The 12602-nt window shown below is 39.9% G+C and overlaps 1 protein-coding gene across 8 annotated transcripts in view; it reads right to left on the bottom strand.

Annotated features, from left to right (window-relative positions):
* Positions 1-12602, bottom strand: part of LOC135941341 (protein O-linked-mannose beta-1,2-N-acetylglucosaminyltransferase 1-like) — a 216458-nt gene that overhangs the window by 67105 nt on the left and 136751 nt on the right. For 6 of the 8 annotated variants that reach the window (XM_065486747.1, XM_065486753.1, XM_065486754.1 and 3 more), the window contains one exon: positions 4622-4684. The exons of 1 other annotated variant lie outside the window; for it this stretch is intronic. The gene's annotated coding sequence lies outside the window, so the exon portion shown is untranslated. Of the gene's footprint in view, positions 1-4621; positions 4688-12602 lie in introns of all 8 variants that reach the window. One more of the 8 variants, XM_065486748.1, reaches the window with a different exon arrangement.

The raw sequence follows: 12602 nt of genomic DNA, 5'->3' as shown, positions 1-12602 counted from the left end.
CGCGAGCGAGCGAGCGAGCAAGCGTGCCAGTGGGCAGGAAATTGAAACAACTTTGCCAATCTTGTTATCAGCGGCGCCTTCAACAGCCGTTGCTCGATCGACATCGACCAAAGTTCGTCAATTAGTGTCCAACCACTACAGCTCTCACTTTTCCAAGTTTTTTCTGTTGAACTTTAAGCCCAGTTTATTTCTACAAATTTTATAAGTTCTATCTAAATTTTTAAAAGATTTTGCATTGGAATGCCGAAATCCGCAGTGCCTTCGGAACGGCTGTTGAGCAGTGCAGACCACGTCGGGCAAATTAACTTAATTTCAAGACCTTAAGCACTCGGCTGGCTCTTGCTGTTAAAAATGGGTCTGGCCGCAAAAAGTCGACCGTTAGTGCTGTGTGTGGACCCGAGCGAGTGCATTTTCATACATGTTGGTTGGTTCAATAAAGTGGGGCGCACGGCAAGGGAAGCAATGGTTATTGGCTGGAACGCTGGTGATACTGCGGCTGATTAAAATATCTTTTAAACGTCTACGTGTGCTGCTTTTCAAGCAGACGAGATGCGAAACTTTTCCGCATTTACCAGTTACAACGTTTAACTGCACATTGAAAGTAAATTGCAGCGGTAATGTGTTTTCTAAACTAAACACTTATCACTCTTCCTGTTTGATAAAAAAATTAAATATTGGCTTTTGGTTCTAAATCAAGAAAATAATTTATCCTGTCATTTCAGAATCGGGTTCCAATAAAAGGAGAAATTTTCTTTGGATTATTACACCGACGATGGCGTCCTGGCGAGGATTATGTGACACAGACTGGAGATTCTACTGCAGATATAATTAATAAACTGCAATAATTTAGCATGTCTGACTAGAGAAAGTGGAGGGTGGCATTGCAAGACAAATGGCCCGCTCTCGCCTTGCTAATGGCAAGCAAGACAAATTGCTATTAAATCTCCGAAACCTGAAACGGCTGCATGTGCGCATACTAGCGTCCTTTTCTCTGCCTTTTTCTACACAGAATGAAATTTGATCTGAAATTATTTATTACCATCATAGAGGAAATTCTAAATTCATCCAAATTGGTATTTTATGGAAGACTAGATCGGTGCCACAATTTTAAATGTGTTTGAAAAGGATTTATACTTCAAAAGCCTTGAAAATGCTTGTTGCCAATGCATAAACTCGTCCCTTAGGATTCAGTTAAAGCCTAAATTGTAATTTTATGAGAAAATTGGCTGCAAAGTTAGCGTTCTTTTCAAATGGTAATGGCTGTCTCCTTACTTGAAATCCGATTTAATTTCAAAACCAAGAGTTTCCCCAATAAGTGGCATACACCGTTGGACAGATCTCGACGAGAGGAATCGAAATATGCCAAGAAAATATGTTCAAGCACTGTAAATTTTGCAGAAAATTGTAAATTGTTGAACAAATTGTTTATCGATTAATTGTTTATGGCATCCAACACTTCAAATAATTTTCAATTGTTGCCCTGTATCATTCCACTTTTTAAAGAGAGTAATCACAAAAATAAAATGTAAGATAACAAATGAAAAACACATACTAAAGGTTCGTGCACGCCTGAATAAATCGGTTAGATAAGTTTCTTACAAAAGAAACAAATAAAAAATTCGGTCCGGCTCGTATGGTTGACGATAGATTATTTGTCCTGGCAGCGGAATAGTGGAAATCGATATTTTCCCTCTCGCATAGCAGTTCATCCGCAGTGAGAAAAGCTGTTCTGCTGCAGTGAATATCACTCTGACAAAGTGAAGTGTGAACCAAAAATGTACAAACACCGTCCAGCCGGCAGACTGGCTTCAAAGTGTGCAAATTTGAGTTTTGCTGCTCCAGTGCTCGGCGGGCAGACGCGCGCTCGACAAAGAACGTGAGCCAGTCAGCCCCTGTGACCCGCGTTTAATTAGATTTGTCTACTCTAGAGGCGGCTTTGTGAAAATGTACGCCCCTTAAATTGTATGTAAGCTCGATTCCTGTTCAATAGGCACGCGGAGGCGGCTCTTTTATTTTCCTCTCCGGTGCCGTGTAGTACCCGACCGACCGTGTGTCGTGTAATATGAGGAATAATATTAAATTCGATCAGACGATGCTCGCAGACGCAGAAATATATTTCGCTTCGAGCTGCAAATTATGAAAATGAACACCATGTTCGTTTGCTTTAAAGCCACTGGCGTTTCGATTAACCTACATGTTACTATGGGAACAAGCAGTATGTGAAAGAGGCCTGGAATTGCGCGTTTATTAACTGATCAAATAAACTTTGATCCTCTTAGGATATTTTTGTATGAAATTCTTCACCCCTTTATAAATATTTATCATTTTAAAGAGGAATGGTACTGCAAAAGACTGGAAAATGCTTGTTGCCAATGCATAAACTCATCCCTTAGGATTCAGTTAAAGCCTAAATTGGCCTAAGAAGCACTTTAATTTTTTGAGAAAATTGGCTGGAAAGTTAGCGTGCTTTTCAAATGGTAATGGCTGTCTCCTTACTTGAAATCCGATTTAATTTCAAAACCAAGAGTTTCCCCAATAAGTGGCATGCACCGTTGGACAGATCTCGACGAGAGGAATCGGAATATGCCAAGAAAATATGTTCAAGCACTCTAAATTTTGGAGAAAATTGGCAAAATTTGAATTTTTATTGTTGGAAGGCCCTTTTTTACTATTGCAAATTGTTGAACAAATTGTGTATCGACCAATTGTTTATGGCATCCAACAATTCAATTAATTTTCAATTGTTGCCCTGTATATCATTCCACTTTAAACATAAAAATAATAATTATTACGCTAGCAAAAAAATACCATAAAAAATGGGAGAAAAAAATTAAAACGCCGTCCTGTTTGGATTGATGCAGCACAGGGACAAAGTTTCTGCTTGTATTCGAATCTCAATGGCGAGCGCGTGTAAGCAAATCCTTTTGGCCGATTTCAACAGTGCTTGTGCGCGCGAAACCTGATTTGAGGCGAGCCGTAGCAGAGTCAACACGTTTGAATGGGAAACTATTTTGCATTCAAATTTCGCATTCAGCTGACTGAGTTGGCGCGCGACGTGTTTGTTCAGCTCTCTCGGCCTGTCTGTCGGTGATGATTATTGCTCTCGCTGATGAGCCGCCATGCATCATCACGCGTCGGCAAACCGCAAAAGGACGTACCGACGACTTTAATTATATTTCAAAAAGCAGTTCGCTCGACCACTCTCAAAAGCTTTTGATTAACATGCTGGATTTGGCACGTCCCCACCACTTTCCATGTTTGGCAATGCTTGAGAGAGTGCAAATATTTGCCCAAGGAAATTCGCCTCGCCGTACGTGCAAGCCCGCCAGGTGATTCTTTGCCAAATTGCTGCGTTTGTCCGAGCAAAACGTTAGCTTTGATGTTATATTTTAGCTTGAGAATAAATAATTGGACTAAATGAAAACATAATTAAAACCTTTGCATACTTGCCATCGGGAAATTCCTCTCGATTCGGAACAATTTAAAATTATATTGATGATGAGATTCAGTATATTTTATGTTTAACCCTTTTCACATTTTTAAACTCTACAGTAATTTTTTTGCAACAACGTTTGAAATCAGTATTGAATTTGGTGAAATTATCGGAACAGCAATGACGACTTTTTATGTAATCTCTTTGCTTCTTTTATTGAAAGAAAATATATGTTTATCATTATAATATTTTGGAGCATTTTTCGTAGTTTCATTAGTCAAGGAATTGCTGCCTTTGAAAATTTACAAACCTTTAAAAATTTGCTGGAATATCTTCTAAGTAAAATTATAAATAATGGTCTGAATTGTTTTTTTAAAGCTGCCTAGAACGTAATCCTTTGTTATTCAGTTGATCAATTTAATCTTCATAATGGCAAACGTAAATTTCTGTCACCAATTTAAGAATAATAAAAACAAACTAACTGATCCAAATTTGTAAGAACACAGGCAAAATATCACTAAATCACTTAAGGCCATGTGTTTTGCTTTCAAATTTAAATATGGTGTGAATTTAAATTTTCTTAAAAAAAATCTTCTCTTAATTCAAACCTTAAGACGGAAATTAACTATGCTATAAACGTTGAGAGCACTGACATTCGACACCTACTGGAAAAAGTTGTTACGCTCAAAGCGAACATATTAGTTTGTAGTTTTACCAGGAAATACCAACAGTCAACTTCTAATTAATGAAATTGTTGGCCAGGAATTTGCTCTTCGTCTTAATGAAGCAAGAAGCAACCTCAAGAAGCAATCAATCCTCTTCCAGAGTAGTGTTTAATAAACAGTAGTTCCAAGAAATCAACTAGCCCTCGTGTATATTTGAGGTGACCTTTGCGCCGAGTTCATCAAGGAAAATATTTGCTCGGTGGAAGTATGTATCGAAATACTGAAAACACAAGGAATAGTACGAGGGAAACAAAAGCAGCAGAGCGCATTGAACAGCTGCCATGGCATTAGAATGCTAATCAAAGCGGCCAAGGCGCATACATGCACGGGCAAGGAAGTTAATTGGATCTGCACGCTTGGCTGACTAATACTACTTTGTTTTGCAATTGCAGCGAACTTTGCCTCCGACGAGAGAGGCTATGTGTGTGGGCAAAAGACAACGAGACGCGTGCCTTATTCCTACCTGCTGCTGCTGCTGCTGGATGCGCTGTTGCTCGCACCCCAAGATCTGCAAGGATTGTTCAGCCTGCTGAAACAAAAGGCGGCGTGACAGCGTCAGATGGCTGAGTTTGTGCGCGAATAACAATGCTTGCGTGTGCGAGCAGCGACATGAATGTACTTCGCTTTTGTACAATGGTGCTTGGGCTATGTGCAAGGGATGGGGGTGAATTCTGCTTGCTTACCCTCAGGCGGATCTAAACGAACCGAGTCACATTCTGGAAGGGAAATCACGCTCTCCCTGTTGCTCGGAACGAAAAATCATTCGGTGCAGCAAGCAGGTTTTCATAATTTAAAAAGGGTTTCAAACCTGGGTTTTTTACAGTGGTGGGAATTATTTTTTGGTTAATTTTCATGAACGAGAAAAGATATACGATGAAATCTAAGAGTATTGGGAGTTTTTTGCTCTGCAGCTAGATTTTTTAGAGATACAATGCTCAAATAAATCCAAATTCATTCCATACGTGGTGAATTCATTTTTCTCAAAGCAAACAAACTTCATCTTTTATTGCTCTACTATTATTTCTGCTTCTTCCAAAGCCCTCGGAGCGTTTCAATCCATCACGAGAATATAGACTCTCGTTGGGATTTAAAGAAAACCCTAAAATTTAACTATCTTTGCTAAATTCTTAAATATTTATTAAGTTTTCAATGTAAAAACCCATTTAGATATTTTCAAAATAAAAATTTTAGAAATGAAGATAAAACAAATAGCAAATTATATCATAATATTGTCGACAATTGTCAAATGTCTATTTTACCAGCGGCGGCCAGATTCGTGCGACGCGCAAATATGGCGTCCGGTGGAAAATGGCGCGAAAAAACGGTCACGTGGAAATGCGCGAAAAGAAGCAAGTTTTGGTCAATAATTTGCATTGCTTATACTTATTGTGTCTTTTGAATCGTAAAAACAAACTCTTGACACTCGTACGGCAATCCAAAGAGAGCTTTTTGCTTCCCACATTCAGACGCCATCTTGGATCTGCGCAATGCGAGCCAATTTTATCACCAACCTGGCCCCCGCTGTATTTTACCGCCTTTTCACCTGTCTCTTTTTCAAAGCGCCGTATCCCAGATGGAGGAGAGAGTATTGTTACAATTCAAGATTTTATTCTCAGTTTGTGTGTCTTGCACGCAGGTTCAATACGTTTTTAAAAAATCATTTACCATAAAAATTGAATCCTTGCTATAAGTCATTTCTCGTTTTATTTTCAACGCAGCAATTCACAAAACGGCTGAGAGTTAATTCCACCAGACCTGCTCCCAAACTCACTTCGCCGTAAGTGAATTCAAGTGGTCCAGGCGACTTATCGATTTTATTTGACAACACGCAACAAATGACATGGTGGAGAGTGCGAGCGGCAATCATTTCCAATCATGCCGCGTGTGCGGCTCCATTTAATGAACGTTCCGCCGCGATTTAGTTAGCCTGCATGTAACAACGTCAAAAGGCAGGCAGCGCTGATTTCAATAAATCATGAGCGGGTGGCGCACACTCGACTGACTTTGTCATCACTGGGTGGTCTGGAAGAGCCCTCGACCATCAATCACGGGCTTAATTAACGGCAAAGTGGAAATCTGGAGCCACTGGAGCGAACTCGCGAAATTAATGGCGCCCGCCAGCTACCAACTCGCTTGCTCGCTCGCTCTTTCGCTATAACGGTTTTATTGAAAAATGGGCTGACGCATACGATTACAAAAACCCTACTCGATTGATTACAAAAAGCGGAAATACACGGTACGAAAATGTTTATTCAAATTAATTGCACCTTTGCAGTGAATTCGAAATTGGCAGGACAAATGACAATTTTGAAACGAATTTTACCGTGGAAATTTAAGCTGGACATTTTTTTCCTCGATTTTCTCACAAATTAAAAGAACAGTTTGAAGGGTTCCAATTTTCAGTGACTCCATTATTTGAAGGGAATCAAGCTTTCAAATAATTTAATATAGTCCTCCCAATTCAGTTAAAATACTGCTGATTTCCTATTAATTTTAAAAATAAATTTTCTGATGAATATTCCCCTTTACGGTGATGAGATGTATTTCAAAAGCCAAACACATTATTTAAATATTTATTTTTCACGCATTTTGAGCTCAAAATTACCTTGTAAACCCATCTCATGTTACTTTAATATTAATTTTGGAATTTTTAGCGCAGTTGGCAGATACAATAAAAACGGCTCTGTTCATTTTCGAAAAGAGACGTTGCTCTCTCACTTTAGAAAATTAATGCTGCGTTTGTGAATCCCCGAGCGCGTGCGTTCCGAGTATTAATAGCATCACAATCAATCTGGCGCTGGAGTCGAGCAGCATTCAGACCCAAATGCCGTGAATTTCGGAGCAAGATTCGGGAATGCGTGTTTATTGTTGTCTCGGAGGGCGGTGAATGGCGGTGATGAAAGTGTTTAGTCTGCCCGTCCGCCTACCGAACGTACGCGTGCTGGATTGTTGAAAAGCGACGAAGGAAAGAGGATTAATGTCAAAGGGAAGAGCTCAACATAATTTGAAATTCGAGCTGTCATTTCGATTCGGCTGCTCAATATAACACCATGTTGGAATATGTATTTGGTCTCTTGAAAAAATGGATAATAACGCTGCGATGGGAAGGAAAAGAGGTGAATTTTTCATGATTCAGCATTTTCGCCCTCGTTTCATTTGTAAGGTTTTTTGCCTTTGAGCTTTTCATAATGATTTTCGTGGAAATGAAGCAGACACCATTTTCAATTCAAAAGAATTGGAATGGAAATGGGTTAAGCTTTAAAAGCGTCAAACGTACAGTTTCTTTCATGGCTGAATTTTCTTAGAAGTCGAGGTTTAAAAATGTAGAGAATTTTACAAGAATACCGACATTGAGGAAATAAAACGACAAATCATTTTTCTAAACTTCCCTACGAATCTGCATATTTTTATTCGGATTTTTTGCAACAATTTTGCATGATATATTTATTCCTGGTGCTGACATCTAGTTAACTAACTTCATTGAATAAAAAACACGCCTGCAGAGAAGGAGGAAAATGAAATTAGCGTTGAATTCAATTACCCAGCATCATTCTGGCAACTCGCATGCCGGTCAAATCGGCGTTGGAAAAATGCGCGCGTGAAGGTGGATTTTTATTCCATTAGTGAGTCGGCGGGCATCTGCTGTGGGCATTAGCACCTCGGCCGCCCTTTTCAAAAATATGCCCGGCAGGCGTGTCTGGCAGCAAGGTATCGCAAATCGATCGGAGGAAAAAGCAAGCGCCAGATGAAAAATTGAATAGTTGGCATGAAACGCAACGCACTTTGCTTTGCTTGGTCTATTGCCACCTCCGGCACTACATAAATTTATTTTTGGCTCGCCACCAGAGTGAGGGCGCGAAAAATAAAATTGCACCAGACAGACTGCTGCTGGGTGCGCGTCGCCTAGGTTACTCGAGAATTTTATCGCCTTTTAATTGTACATATCAGTGCACAAAAAGTGCGGGCGACGTCTGCTCGGGTAATTTGGACTCGCGCTCTGGAAGAGTGGCGAATTCAGTCTGCTCCCGCGTTAATGAGCCCATTTGCTTAATTAACGCTGGGCTCTGCCGCCGCGTGGGCAACGCATTTGCCGGCAAAACTTACTTGCTGTTGACGTCTGTTATTGAGCAGAAATTCATTTTGTTTGCAAAGTTTGCTGATAATGCGACCCTTTGTGATGCGATTCTCTAATTTTAGGAGCAAATTTGTGTGAATTCAGAGAGGCGAGCGAGTATTTATCAGAGCGTGAGTTCGTCATTGTACAGATACTAATGATTTGCTCCACGGGTCAACGAAATCACGTGAGTAATGTGTTTGCGTTGCAAATTAGGAACATTCCGGGAAGATAACCTTTGCTCTGATGAATAAAGGATGAATGTATCTGTATCGATTTTGAGTAGCTGAATTTAGTCCAGCGGCAACTTAAATTGAATTTATTCTAGTTATACTGTAAAATCCACCGGGGTCCGGGTTGCGATCTGTGTTTGTTCCCGCCGGTCAGAATGAAATATGGCGTCGAAATAATGGAGGCCAATCAGGAGACAGTCCAGCGTCGAAAAAGAGGCGTGCCGACCTAATAATTTCATTCCCGCGTATTTTGTTACATTTCCATTAGCCTAATGTGCCATCTAACGGTCGATTCGCTAATTACCGGGCTAATCAGCTGTTAGGAAAGAAATAACAACAAAAATTATCATTGTGCTGAAGCTATTGTCATGATTAATTTATCCAAGCCGATTTCATTTTACGTTTGTAACTTTCCCGCCGTACTTTACCAGACGCCATATTTGCGCGTTGATTCAATCCGGCTCCCGGTGGTAAAATCGTCAGCTAAAACACCTGACATTCTGTGTGAAATTGTTATAATAAGACTAACAGAAAAATAAAACAACGCTATTAATATAATATTAATTGCAATAAATTTTGATTTTGATTTTAGCTCTTCTGTATACCGAGTGGATAACAGGAGATTAAAAAATCAAACCTTGAGCAATGAGCCCAAAAAATATTTCCAAACTGTTAGGGCCGCAAAAACCCTGAAACTCAATTATTATAATCACCAGATTTGTAAATTTTTGTCTTTCCAAAAGTACTTAGAAACAAATTAGCCGTGGAAATCTTGGAAATCTCCAGACATTATAATTCCTAGTTAAAATAACATTCAATTTGTTTCTATTGACCTCCAGGAATCCTCTGCACGTTACAGTGATGGTTTCCTGACGTGCAGAACGCTAAAAAATCGAAGCCATTATTTTGATGGGACCAACAGACTGCAGTTTGATTCGACGGATGCATTACTGAAGAGGAATCGACATTCGGTGTCAATGCAGAGCTCCGAGTTGGTTGTAATCCGCGCCCAGTCCTAATTGATATTGTTTGTAGTAGTGAATGGGAATCGGCTGAACATGCTTTTTGGAGCGTGTCCTGCCACTCAGGAGTGCATCAAACTGCTCAGTGAGAAAATCCTTCAAGCCAGGATATATAGCAACTAGAAGCAATTCTTACATTTTCGATTAGTTAATTATAATTTGTACTTGAGATGCATGAAAAACACTAAAAAGAAGACTAATTTATAAATAACATCGTTTTAGGCAGCGAGGGCCAGATTCGTGCGACGCGCAGACATGGCGTCCGGTGGAGTATGGCGCGAAAAAATGGTTACGTGAAAATGCACGAAAAGAACCAAGTTTTCGTCAATAATTGCATTACTTGCACTAATTGTGTCTTTTGGATCGTAAAAAAACTCTTGACACTCGTACGGCAATCCAAAGAAAGCTTTTTGTTTCCCACTTTCAGACGCCATCTTGGATCTGCGCAGTACGATCAAATTTTATCGCACATCTGGCCCCCGCTGCTTTTAGGAAAATAGCTCAGGATTAAAAATTGTTAACAATGCAGAGCACTTAAACACAAAAAAGGTGGGTGTTAACTCATTATTCCCGCGAGAAAATTGCGTTATTCAGGAACAATTTTTATAAAAAAACAGGCACCATTTTCGACGAGCCAAAAGTTCTCATTCTGGGCCTTTGTTATTTCAGCAGGCTTGCCGCGGAAATTGCCCTCTTTTCGCTTCTGCCGAAAAGGCGAGCAATTCCCTTAATTAAATCTCTGGTGCTCCCGCGACACGCGGCTCGTTTCAGTTTTTATCTTAATTAGAAACGAATTGACGAGCTCGTGCGAGCACCAGATTCCGAGCTGAAAAGATAATGCCTTTTCACCGCGCCACATCTTGAGATGCGAGCGACGGAGGTGCCAGAGCTGTTTTTTTAATTTGCGAAATTTGTTGAAATTAATGAGTCTCCTGCTGTGTTGCCGAAATTAATTTGACGAGCGAGCGCATGAAAGGCCTCGCGCCTCCAGGTCGAGCACACCGTGTTTGCTTCGGAATTTATTAAGGTTTCTTTTTTGGTACAGCTTTCTTAATGAGGATACCGTTTCATTCATAAAATTGTGAAATAATTCATTTATTTGGGAAATGCCGATGCAAATTTAAAAACATAATTTAGTTGCGTGAAACTCATTATTTTAAACAAAAGGAATGTTTTCTAATGAACCTAGAAATAAAATTTTCGCAATGGGGAAAATTAAAAGATGTTTGCAAAGTTACGGTTGAAATACACCTTTATATTTTCGTTTATAAAGCTCATAAGTTTCTTAGTCGTGAATCATGACAAAATACGAAACAGACATTTTTTGTTGCAAATATCGATATAATTTTGAGAATTCCAGTGTGCGCTGCAGTGACTTTTATCAGCAAGCATAAATGGAGATAGATAGCAACAGACATTGTGTGTTTATTTTACCTTGCAGGCGCGCGTTGCTCGAGATAATATGCGCATCTCTATTACTGCCACTGATTTATGCTGGCCGAATAGACTGCCGCTTGTTGTGTGTTCTCCGTGCTCCGCGGCATTCGGGCGCGGTTTTTCTGGATCATATCGCGCCTTATTTATTCGCTCCTCCTGCCGTGGAATATTAATAACGACCGATAATTCATTGCTTCGCACTATCATATTACACTCAGTTTAGGCATCATAAATTCATAATGCAGAATAAATATGTGCATTTTTAGCTGCCTCGTCGTAGAGTCTGGTTCTACTTTTCATAGACTATTTATGGCGAGTGTATATTTTCAGGAGTAAAATGAAGATTTAATTCAGCGCATAAATATGATTTTGTATTGGAATGTAAAACGTTATTTACAGTTCCAGAAACGCCGGATATTCAATGAAATTCAACCCCTAAATTATTTGTCTAGGGAGATAAAGGTATGTTCAATTTGTATCCTGCTTGAGAAATTTTAAAGCTACAAGATTAACCTTTTTAAGAATTTAATATTATGAGTTTTTAATTATTCCTATTCCTAAATACAATTTTGAAAATTAAAAATGACGTGTGTGTAAAATAGTTAAACAATTAATATCTGCAGCGGGAGCCAGATGTGCGATAAAATTGGTTCGCACTGCGCAGATCCAAGATGGCGTCTGAATGTGGGAAACAAAAAGCTCTCTATGGATTCCCGTACGAATGTCAAGAGTTTGTTTTTACGATCCAAAAGACACAATTAGTACAAGTAAAGCAAATTATGCGTCACAATATTGACCAAAACTTGCTTCTTTTCGCACATTTTCACATGACCGTTTTTTCGCGCCAACCTCTACCGGACGCCATGTCTGCGCGCACCACTGAATTTCTGTAAATATATCATACCCACAAATTAGAGCGGCTTTGATCGATGAAACGGGATAAAAATACATTTTTGATCACAATGAGGGCAAAGTCTAATTTTAATTGAATTTGAAAAGTATCACCAGATTGAAATTTTCCAGAAATCCATGGTTTACGCCCACCTCAGACCTCACGGAGCTTTTTCGAGAGGAAAAGATTTCGTAAAGGCCTCTTTTATTCCTCGTGATGAAGCCGGAAAAGGAAAAGTGGAGGAAATTCGTAAATATGATGCAGCAACGCGAATATAAACATGCCGCCGAGCACAATGGAACCAATTAATTCGGCCTGTGTTGTTTCTTCTGGCGCAGAGATCCTCATTACGCTCTTTGATGTCGCGGGCCGGGCGCGCACGCACGCACGACCGTAGAGCAGAACAAGGAGAAAACGCAGCGACGGTGAGGAGATAATTAAGCAGCTCGCCAGATGTGCGCGATTTTCGGCTAGGGTGGCACCTGCGACGACGACGACGCTCGCTTCTTTGTGCCTTCACTTTCGCTAAGCCCCTGCTCTGCGCAGCACTAATTTCGCCCGCTTAAAAATTCAGGCGCAGGATTACACGCGTAATCTCCAGCGTTTTGTCACGCTCGAGTGTGATAACATCCTGCACTCAATAATTGAAGTTGAACTTACAGCTTCCCAAACGGATTTTTTTGTGTGTTATTCGCCTGCAGCTAATTAGAAATTTTGTTTATTCAACTGTTTTCCTTTCCTGTCTT

This window comes from Cloeon dipterum, chromosome 3 (assembly GCF_949628265.1).
Source record: "Cloeon dipterum chromosome 3, ieCloDipt1.1, whole genome shotgun sequence".
Lineage (NCBI taxonomy): Eukaryota > Metazoa > Arthropoda > Insecta > Ephemeroptera > Baetidae > Cloeon > Cloeon dipterum.
The sequence above is the reverse complement of the archived record's forward strand: the minus strand, read 5'-3'. Positions and strand labels throughout refer to the sequence as shown.